Genomic DNA, 11,262 nt, shown 5'->3' with positions numbered 1-11,262 from the left:
GTCCTTCCTCATCTTATAGGGCGAAAACGACCGCCTATTCTTTTTATAGGGCACTACTATTGACCAGAGCCCACTATTTCTTGTAGTGCACATCATTTGGACCACATCCCCTATTGTAAATGCACTACTTTTGAGCAGAGCCCTTAAAGGGGCAATCCGTAGTTGAAACAATAACAAAGCAGCCCACTGCCTCTTTTATGGTTAAAACCTGAGGGATGAGCCTGGAGAAATATAACCACTGACCATCCAAGGACTGACCATCCAAGATATCAACATCATTTTTAAGCATGTTTTGAAGCTATAGTGTTTGTTTACATGTACAATGTTTACAAACATGGGGAGTTTAACAATCTTCTATTTGGGGTTCTGATGGGGTACGACAGTTGAACTAAGAGCATAAGGCATTTGTATGCTATATTCGTCAAGAATCAATAGGTAAATACTGTATAATTCATTTGTTAAGTCCAAGAATGTATTGTATCAACTTCAGATTGCCACTATAAGGCTTATTTGACTACATGCACTATGAGGGGTATAGGGCTCAGAGGGTGTCATTTGACCCGAGACTCAGACACCTTGTTAAAGAAGTGCCACTGGAGGGGCATATGTCAGGAGAGATGCCAACCTGGGGAATGTGATATAGCATACGTTCCTCATTCAAAAGGGGGGTACTGGAGCATTAACAAAAAACACAGAGCTTCATTCCCCCTGCAAGGCCTTTCCAGACACTGGATCCAAGAGAGGCCAGGCTGCCTGCACACGAAAACCCCCACAACCAGAGGTATTGGACGAGACTGATCAGGAATGAAGACTATTTCCCCGAAATCTTAAAGCATAGAAAGGAACCAGTCAAAACAATAAATTAAGCCCAAGACTACAACCAAGACCAAGGTTAAACTCTAAAAAGGAAACCTCAGAAATATTCTACCTCATACTGAATGAGCATTTTGCATTAAATTACACGCTGGACGGTTGTTATCTAACCCACCCATTGGAGACTGTAAAAATATTTCCATTTAAGGTACTGCATGAATTTATTCCATAAATCCGGGAGACGATTCTTGGAAAGGGGAATTTATATTTGAAATGACTATATTGGTGCTGTATTGTGAGGATGGTGTTGAACTCTGAAGGAAGTCTGTAGAAATGAGACCTGGCTGTTGGAATCTGAGTATGACTCTGGTCCCCAATGGAAAAGGCCAAGTCGGGAAACCACAAAGGAATCCTGCTCATTGAAAAGGATGACTCCTTCTTGTTCTGGGCTTCTTACAACGGCTGAACACTTGATAAATTCATTGTATCATTGCATCGGTTCACACTATTGTGACCTTTAACAACAACAATCCCCGTTGAGGACATTGTGTAACATAGGTCTAAATACTGCATTGAACATTTGATTGAATGAGATTGTGGACTTGGTGTGTTTGTACTGTGTGGGTGGTGGCGCCAGTAGACCTGTAATGCCTTACTGACTGACGGTCTGAATGAAGATCTCTCTCCACCCATGACTACTGCCTCAGGACTCAGAGAAAACCGTTCACCTGTAAAACCGTCTGTCCCCGTCATGATTTTTTTATTTTTTATGACATTGGCCTTCTCTTTAACCTCTCAGACCACCAACCACGCTAATAATCAAGCATCTCTAAATACAGTATTGTGTTTCTCAACTTTCTCCTCGACTGTATCAGTGACTGTCCTGTTTATTGATGCTAGAACTGACCCTTTCATTGGAACAAATATAGATGACATGCCGGTACTGTAGGCCACACTCCCATCTTCACCTTTCCCTCAGCAGGACATCACCACCTCGTGACCCAACAAGATGGCTCTTCTCTCTAAAATGCTAATCGTTTGGGATTTCCATGAATGCAGGAAATGTCTGAAATGGAGATGTCCATACGTTAGTGTTGTGTCATGGGCCTATCACTCTGAAGTCCTTTCACTCTCTCAAGAGCCAGCTGAAACGGTCCAGTCCAAACATTGCTAAAGGATATTTATGTTCTTTCTATGCACACCGGCCAGGGTCTCTCTATCTCTCTCACAGTCTCCCAGTGACTGGTCCCCGTCCAGATTAGAATCTAAGGTACGTAACCCTCGCAGACCTGGGCTGTCCTGTGCGGTGGACCAAGTCAGGTTATAAAAGATATTGATGTTCAGGAAGCGAGTGGATGCCTACGTGCTATTGGCTGTGACTGAACGCACACCTTCATTAGTGTGTGGCAGTGGTATTTTGGTCATGTTCATTCAGGTAGGTACTTCAAAGGAAAGGCTCTCTGTCTTCTCCCTCTTTCTTTTTCCGTCTCTCTCCATCTCTCTTTTTTTTATTTTTTTTTATCTTATGCATATTTATTGGTATTTTTGCATAGTACCAAATGGTGTCAATGTCTGTAATCCTGCTGTGATATGAATACATTTGTGAACCTTGAGACCTAATGTCCTTTCAAGACACCACCAAACATCCTGCCACAGTCTTTGTCTCCACATCTAACGGAAGCAACAATCAGTAGGAGTCCAACAAGAGCAGACAATATCAACAAAGATGAGTTTGCCAGGTAGAGAAAGTACCTGCCAATGCACAATGCATTCCAGCTCCTGTGTATTTCATTTCCTTATTTACACCCACATGATAGCAGCAGGTCCATTCCCATATCCACCCCTGGAATAGTTAGGAGATAGTGTCATACAACCTCAGAGATGGTGAGAGACACTGATACTTCACCTCAGAAGACACATCTTTGAGGAATTATTTTAGGAATTTACCTTTTTGTACAGCATGACTGAAATGTACATAAGACTATTAGGGCTTAGTGAAGAGAAAATATAAAATAAACAGCAACAGGTACTTGGTTATCATTTTTTGCATGATAGTACTTAAAAAAACGGGAAATATTACGAGAATAAAGTGGCAATATTTCGGAAATAAATTCTCAATTTAATTTCGGGAATAAGTGTCAAACTGTTGAAAATAAAGTCTTAGTTATATCTCAAGATTAATGTAGAGGATTTGGTTAAGTGCATGTCTTCCTGGCTCCCTGTTGCTGGCGCACGCCACCGTTGAAATGCCTGAGTTAAATGACCTGATGAAACTAAACTTTAGAATTGGCTTTAGTAAGAAGGAAATCCTTGCTCTTTTAACACATAATAACCATGTTATTATAAGTATTGGGACCTGGAATAGGTTGTGCCGCAGATTATTTTCAGAAAGAGGAACCGTGGTTGCATGCATAGGTCGAGACGGGCTGGTTAGGTGTGTTTGCAGGTGTGTGTGTGTGGGCGGTAAAAAGTAGGGGAAAAACAAACAAATGGACATCAATCTAATGATCTAATACGTTCCTTCAAACAGGCGTCACTGCACACTCACGCTTATCAATCTAATGATCTAATACGTTCCTTCAAACAGGCGTCACTGCACACTCACACTTATCAATCTAATGATCTAATAACTCGCACACACACACACCAAGTTTCCCCTTGGCAATGTCAGACTACAGGCATATACTCTTCTAATTGCCATGGTGTGTTATGAGCACAAACAGAAAACCTTCTTGGCACTGTCACTGAATGTGAAGAAAACTAGGGTCCCCTTTCGCTGCAACCTGGTCTCAGAGCATTTCGTAGGCTGGTCAGTCTGCCCGCCAAATTCGCTACAACGGTATGCTGCGTAGCCCAGGCAAACACCTTGCAAAAAAATGTGTGTATAATGGCAACTATTAACAATCTTATCCATGGTGCTTTACTAACAGTAGTGTTTCCCCCTTATGACAACTATCCTCCTAAAGACTATAGCCTAGTAGGCTACATGAACAAATTATCTTGGGATCCTGAAGACCGGGGGCTATGTGTGTGTCCCATGTCAAGCTGCTCTCCAAATTTTAGAATGGGCTACAACAGCCTATAGCGTCCCCTCCAGCCACCCAGCCTTAGCCTGTATGGATGTGGGTGCTCAGTGATTGATGACGTTGGCTTTATACACTCACCAGTGCAGTATGGCAACAAGGCCCGCACTCAGTTCCCCTTCCACATCACACGGCAGGGCACTAATATCTTAGGTCTAGACCTGTTCACCAGCCTGGGGTTCTCTCTGTTGGACAACAGTGGCTCAACAATCCTGCACGTCGCCTCCCCATGGCAAGAGCAATGGCCCACCCTCTTCAACGTTGTAGGTGCCCTGACAGCGTTCACACATAATCCCCTCCTCGACCTTATGGTGACTCCCGTTGTTCAACCTCTATGCCGTATTCCACTGACTTTACGTCAGGAGGTCACTAAGGATCTACAGAAGCAGCTGGAAGATGGATTCATCGAGCCGGTGGATGCCTTTCCATGGGCATCCAACTTGGTCATCGCTAAAAAGAAGTCTGGAGAGCTGCGGGTCTGCTTGGATCTGAGAGCGGCCAACAAGGCCATCATACCTGATCGGTACCCACTGCCGACCATGGAGGAACTGACCACTCACTTCTACGGGTCGACGGTCTTCACAAAGCTGGACTTTTGCAAGTTCCCCTACGCCCAGAGAGGGAGTTCCCCCTACACCTCAGTTCGGCCCCCACCTGTTTCCAGAAGATAATGTCCACCATCCTTGCCGGGGTCTCTGGAGTGGCTGTTTACTTGGACGACATCGTCATCCCTGGCCCCAACACTGCCGTCCATGATGAACATCTGCAAGCAGCCTTCACAGCGCTCAGCCAATACAACATTGCACTCAACACTGAGAAGTGCCTGTTCTCAGTGCCAGAGATTGACTTTGTCAGGTTCCGCGTGTCAGCCCTAGGGCTCTCACCGCTGCAGTCAAGCGTGGAAGCCATCCATCATGTCCCAGAACCGACATCTGCTACACAACTTGCCTCATTTCTGCGAATGACGGGTTATTACATGCGCTTCCTGCCCCAGTACTTGGCCATCACTTCCCCTAAGCTTCAGCTGTTGAAGGAGGTGTACTGGGTCTGGACACCCGACTGTGCACAGGCTGTCCACTCTCTCAAATAACTGCTGACCACTTCACCTGTCCTGGCCCACTTTAAACTCACCTGGTCACCTATGACACGTCAGCCACAGCAGTGGGAGCGGTCCTCTCTCAGCTTCAGGACGGTGTTGCATCTTGCGCTTTGAGCCCCACTGAACAGAAGTACTCAGTTGGAGAGAAGGAGGCACTAACATGCGTCTGGGCCTGCGAGCGGTGGCACATTTACCTCTACGCAGCGACCACCAGGCCCTCACAGCCTTGATATCTACCTCCGAGTCGGGTCACAAGCCCCTCCGCCTGTACCGCTGGTCAGACGGCCTCCAGCAGTATAACTTTAAGAGTGCAGTTGACGCTGGGCAGGGACAATGTGGTAGCCAACCTCCTTTCGCGCTCAGTTCCCCCAGACTCCACCTGTACTCAGGTTGACTCTGAGGAGGACCTCATCCAGCTCCCACACTCACCTCTCCCAGACACAGTGTCGCTCAAGATCTGACCCAAGAATCAGCCAACGACCCCATCTTCACGACCTTGCGGGAATACATCGCCAATCGCTGGCCGGCACAGCTCCCGTCGGAACTCCAACCGTATGTCAGGTTTGGAACATGAGCTGTCATGCTGGAATGAAACATGTCAGGCTCGCGGAAACTGCACCGTCATACCAAGCAGCCTCAGCGGACGAGTGTTGGCCATGGCTCATGAGGGCAACCTTGGCATTGGGAAGCAGAAGCAGAGAGGCTAGTACGTGACTGTGCTCCATGCCTTGTCAGTGGAAAGACCTCCGCCACCACTGCAGCCACTGGCCTCCCGTCCATGGGAACATATCCGACTGGACATCTGCGGTGAACTCCACAATGTGCCACATCACAAACGCTTCTTGGTGGTTGCGTATGACCTACATTCAAAATGGCCAGAGGTCACACCCATGGGTTCTGTCATATCAGGGGCCATCATAAACTCCCTGGATATGCTATTTTCTCGCTGGGGACTGCCTGCAACTCTGACCACGAACAATGGCTCTCAGCTGGTCTCAGCCGACTTCAGCTCTTACATCCAATGCAAGGGGATCAAGCAGTGGGGGTAGAGAGGTTCAATCAAACCCTGAAAAATGGACCTAGAGCTCACCTCAAGGTGGCTCCTACACTGAGTCCTTGTCGCAAACTCTGCTGCACTACAGAGCTGCTCAGCACTCCACCACTGGAGTCTCTCCTGTCAAGCTGATGTTAGCACGTGAACTAGAGCTGCCCCTACACAGACTCCGTCCCTCTATTGGCAACCCGACAGCCTCGACAGTCAAAGCAGCAGTGCAAAGCCAACAGCATAAAAGTGAGGATGCATAGATTTACCCAAAACAGGGTCATTGTCTCCTGTGAGGCTACTTCATTGGAAGCGTAGTCTACATAAAACACCATGCCATGATGCATAACTGTCTAAGTTAACCTTTCGTTTCGACATATAGGCTGCTGGTCTAGCTGTAACTATCTAAAATATACTACGCATGGTGTTGACATACACAAGAGATTGAGGATAACATTGTAGCAACTCCATGTCTCTTCACAGTCTGGCAACGCACCATGGCCGTTAGAATGGTTATCGCTTTGGGGAGACCGTGTTTGTGTGTTTGTGTGACGCCTGTTTGAACAAGTGTATTAGACCCCCTGACCCCCCCCCCCCCCCCCCCCACACACACACACACACACACACATATCTGCATACACACACAACCCAGCTGTCTACCTACAGTGTGTATGTAACCACATGAACTTGGATGAAATACCTCATCCAAGACTAGTATGGTCCCTCCTGAAAATATTATGTGGCACAACCTCTTCCAGGTCCTAATAGGCCTACTTATAATAATATGGTTATTATGTGCTAAAATAGAAAGGATTTCCTTGTTAGACAATTCTAAAGTATTGTTTCACCAGGTCATCTGACTGCAGGCATTTTTCATCGGTGGTGGCACAGCAACAGGGAGCCAGGGAGACATGCAGTTAACCAAATCTCCTACTTTAATCTTGAAATATAACTGCCACTTGACTTTATTCTCAAAATTACATTTTGAGTTTGTTCTCAAAATGTTCCCACTTTTTTTAAAGTACTATCATGCAAAAAATAAAACAATCCAAGTACCATAACCCTTTGCCATTTTTTTCTTCTTCACTTGGCCTAATATTCTTCCATAGAACTGGTTTTCCCAGCAACACTTCATGCAAATTACTTCATGGATTTGACCACTCTAAAATACATGAAAATGTCATGTCGGCATAAATGATTATGCCCAAATTACGGCGTGCCGTGTAAAGGCACGGGGACGAAGACCAAACAAACACGTAACAAAAACACAGGGTAGAAACCCAAAACAAAAGAGCGAGGAGTACCTCGAATAAATAACATGCGTACAATGATTAACACACGGGACGAGACCCGTAATCATCTGTGCAATCCACAATGGCACGGAAGCCAAAACACACAGCACATGTACTCACACGCACCAACAGACATAGTAACAATAATGGACAGCCCAATGGAATCCAAAGGGCACACTGATACAAGTACTAATCAGTGGGAATCAAGGGACAGGTGTGCGTAATGAAAGCGCAACCACACCGGCCTCGAGGATGATCACAGGAACGTAGTGCGGGTCGATCAGGGCCCGATGCAGCTGCCGAAGTTGCGTAGTCGTTGGACGGGCCAGTTGCCGCTGCCGAAGTTTGTGGACCGGTTGTGGTGGCGATTGACGGGCCAGTTGTAGCTGCTGTAGTTGCGTCGTCGGACGGACCTGTTGTGGCAACGTCAAACGTCCCAGTTGCAGCTGCCGAAGTTGCGCCGGACGGACCAGTCGCAGCGTCGTCGGACGGGCCATTCCCGCTGTCTCCCTTAATGGTCGATTATTCTGTCGAGTCGGTATGAAGAATCAGGAGACAGGCGCAGGAATGCGTTATATGGGTTTTTATTAAGGCCAAATTACGGCGTGCTATGTAAAGGCACGGGGACGAAGACCAAGCAAACATAACAAAACACAGGGTAGAAACCCAAACAAAAGAGCGAGGAGTACCTTAAATAAATAACACACGCGCACAATGATACCACACGGGACGAGACCCGTAATCATCTACACAATCCACAATGGCACGGAAGCCCAAAACACACAGCACAGGTACTCACACGAACCAACGGACATAGTAACAATAATCGACAAGACCATGGAAACCAAAGGGCAAATATACAATTCTAATCAGTGGAAATAGGGGACAGGTGTGCGTGATGAAAGTTCCGGAGGGATCCGTGACACTAATAAATCCACACTCCCAAACAGAATGTATATATCATAATTACAATGAAACAGAATTAACCAGAGAGACCTGGAGGACAGGTGTTATCACTAACACACAGTACCGAGGGCAACAGTCCACATGTACCCCATAAAATGTAGTGTTACTCCTCCAGTGCTATGTTTGAATCACTTAATCAGTTGATTACAATTATATGGCCTCATTCACTTTGTCTAAGTGACAGTATTAGCCACAGTCATATATGGAGGCTATATTTGGCTCTTTTATTAGCCAATAGCATCAGCCTCATTCAAAGGACACCGATAAAGGAGATGGAAGTACTTAAAGGAGCCTCCAAAGTACGAAAACTTGCCTAGGACTCACTGCCTATGTATGGTGTCACTGCAGTGCTTATTCTATGATGTCATTTTGTTTTATCTATGCAGTCTCATCAAAACCATTTGAGACTCCCAGGACGGAAGAAAATACTACGTTCTTCACTAAGCTGCAGCTTGGACTAGACACAGATCAAGTGCAGCATAACAGTGAAGCAGAACTGCAATCAAGAGCACTAACGCAGGGAGAGCCGTACACCCTACCGTACAGTTCACGAAGCCCCATCATCATCATTCATCCCCATTAGGCTGCTGTCTGTCGTTAGCTGTGTAGAGGAGGAGGACGGCCTGTATAACTCATCTTTGATGGGGATAAAGATGTGATGGCCACTTGGCCAGGAAAAAAACGTCCCTTTACTACTGTGGGAACTCGGAGTCCTTACTGCTGGCTTTAGCACGCACGCACGCACACACACACACACGCACACACCTCATCTTCCCCCGGGGCTGCTCAAACACTCTCTCTTGGCACAACTCCAGGGGGCTAAGTGATTGGCTATCGAATCGCTGTGGGCCTAATCTACTTACCTGGCTGCCTCTGCATGGCGACAGGACAGGGGACACGATGGAACTGGAAGCCTCTGGAAGCCTCTGAAGGTGAACTGCTGTACGGACAGCTAGGGCAGTGGAAACAGGGCAATCACTGAGAGACGAAAACTGAGTTTGGGGTCGAAACGTTGTCCTATTAAACACTTTGGGAACATTATACCAGTGTGCGGATTCAGTTTCTGTTCTACAGCGGAGACACACAAAGATGTTTCTGTTCAGCAGTATTCCACATCACTTTAATACTATACTGTAGTATCATTATATAATAGAGTGAGAAAGCACTTATCAGATGTTTTCCATCCTTTGTTATTGCTGTGCTTTTAGATTTACCCACAGGTGTTGACCCTAACAGGTATACACTGAGTGTACAAAGCAATAAGAACATAAGACAATTGAGACAATCCATGTCTCAATTGTCTCAAGGCTTAAAAATCCTTCTTCTCCCTTCATCTACACTGATTGAAGTGGATTTAACAGGTGACATCAATAAGGGATCATAACCTTCACCTGGATTCACCTGGTCAGTCTGTGATGGAAAGAGCAGATGTTCCTAATGTTTTGTCCACTCAGTGTAGTATGCTTACTTACTTTCTCGTGTTCTTCTTATTTTTTTATTGTTTTGTTCTACCATCTGTTCTTTTTAGTATTACATTGTTATTGACTGCTGTGTTGTTGGGGTTAGAGTACTTGTGCATCTGACATTAAAACTTGAAACTTGACATTGCCTGCAATACACTTCATGGCTGAGAATATAGAATATAACTTACAGGACTGTCCTTGCGTGTGGGGTGAGAGGGACGAGGTGGACAGATGTTCCCCCCGACAGCCCCACATCCCATCCTTTGCTGTTCTGTACAATAACTCAGTCTAGCTAACCCCAGGAGAGACCAGGCCAGGCTTGGGCAACAGCAGATTACCTACCCGAACCAAATACATTCCTGCCGGACTTAATACACACACTCAGACACACTCAGACACACGCACACACTGTCTCCGGTCTCCAACACCTTTTGGAGCTGTTTAGCTTAAATAGAATCATGTCCAAAGCACTTCAGACTCTCATCGGCGACACCAGGAGTATCACAGCTATAGTTGAAGTCGGAAGTTTACATAGACTTAGGTTGGAGTCATTAAAACTTGTTTTTCAACCACTCCACACATTTCTTGTTAACAAACTATAGTTTTGGCAAGTCGGTTAGGGCATCTACATTGTGCATGACACAAGTAATTTTTCCAACAATTGTTTACAGACAGATTATTTCACTTATAATTCACTGTATCACAATTCCAGTGGGTCAGAAGTTTACATACACTAAGTTGACTGTGCCTTTAAACAGCTTGGAAAATTCCAGAAAATGATGTCATGGCTTTAGAAGCTTCTGATAGGCTAATTGACATAATTTGACTCAATTGGAGGTGTACCTGTGGATGTATTTCAAGGCCTACCTTCAAACTCAGTGCCTCTTTGCTTGACATCATGGGAAAATAAAAAGGTAATCAGCCAAGACCTCAGAAAAAATATTGTAGACCTCCACAAGTCTAGTTCATCCTTGGGAGCAATTTCCAAAAGCCTGAAGGTACCACGTTCATCTGTATAAACAATAGTACGCAAGTTTAAACACCATGGGACCACGCAGCCATCATACCGCTCAGGAAGGAGACGTGTTCTGTCTCCTAGAGATGAACGTACTTTGGTGCGAAAAGTGCAAATCAATCCCAGAACAACAGCAAAGGACCTTGTGAAGATGATGGAGGAAACAGGTACAAAAGTATCTATATTCACACTAAAACGAGTCCTATATCGACATATACTAATTGAGTGTATGTAAACCCTCTGACCCACTGGGAATGTGCTGAAATAAATAATTGTCTCTAATATCATTCTGACATTTCACATTCTTAAAATAAAGTGGTGATCCTAATGACCTAAAACTGGGAATTTCTACAAGGATTAAATGTCAGGAATTGTGAAAAACGGAGTTTAAATGTATTTGACTAAGGTGCATGCAAACGTCTGACTTCAACTATGGCTTTGATTGCAGCCAGACGGGGGGAAGGAGGTGGGGTTCTTGCTATTCTCTCT

Source organism: Salvelinus fontinalis, chromosome 21 (genome assembly GCF_029448725.1).
Source record: "Salvelinus fontinalis isolate EN_2023a chromosome 21, ASM2944872v1, whole genome shotgun sequence".
Classification (NCBI taxonomy): Eukaryota; Metazoa; Chordata; class Actinopteri; order Salmoniformes; family Salmonidae; genus Salvelinus; species Salvelinus fontinalis.
This window is presented reverse-complemented; position numbering follows the sequence as displayed.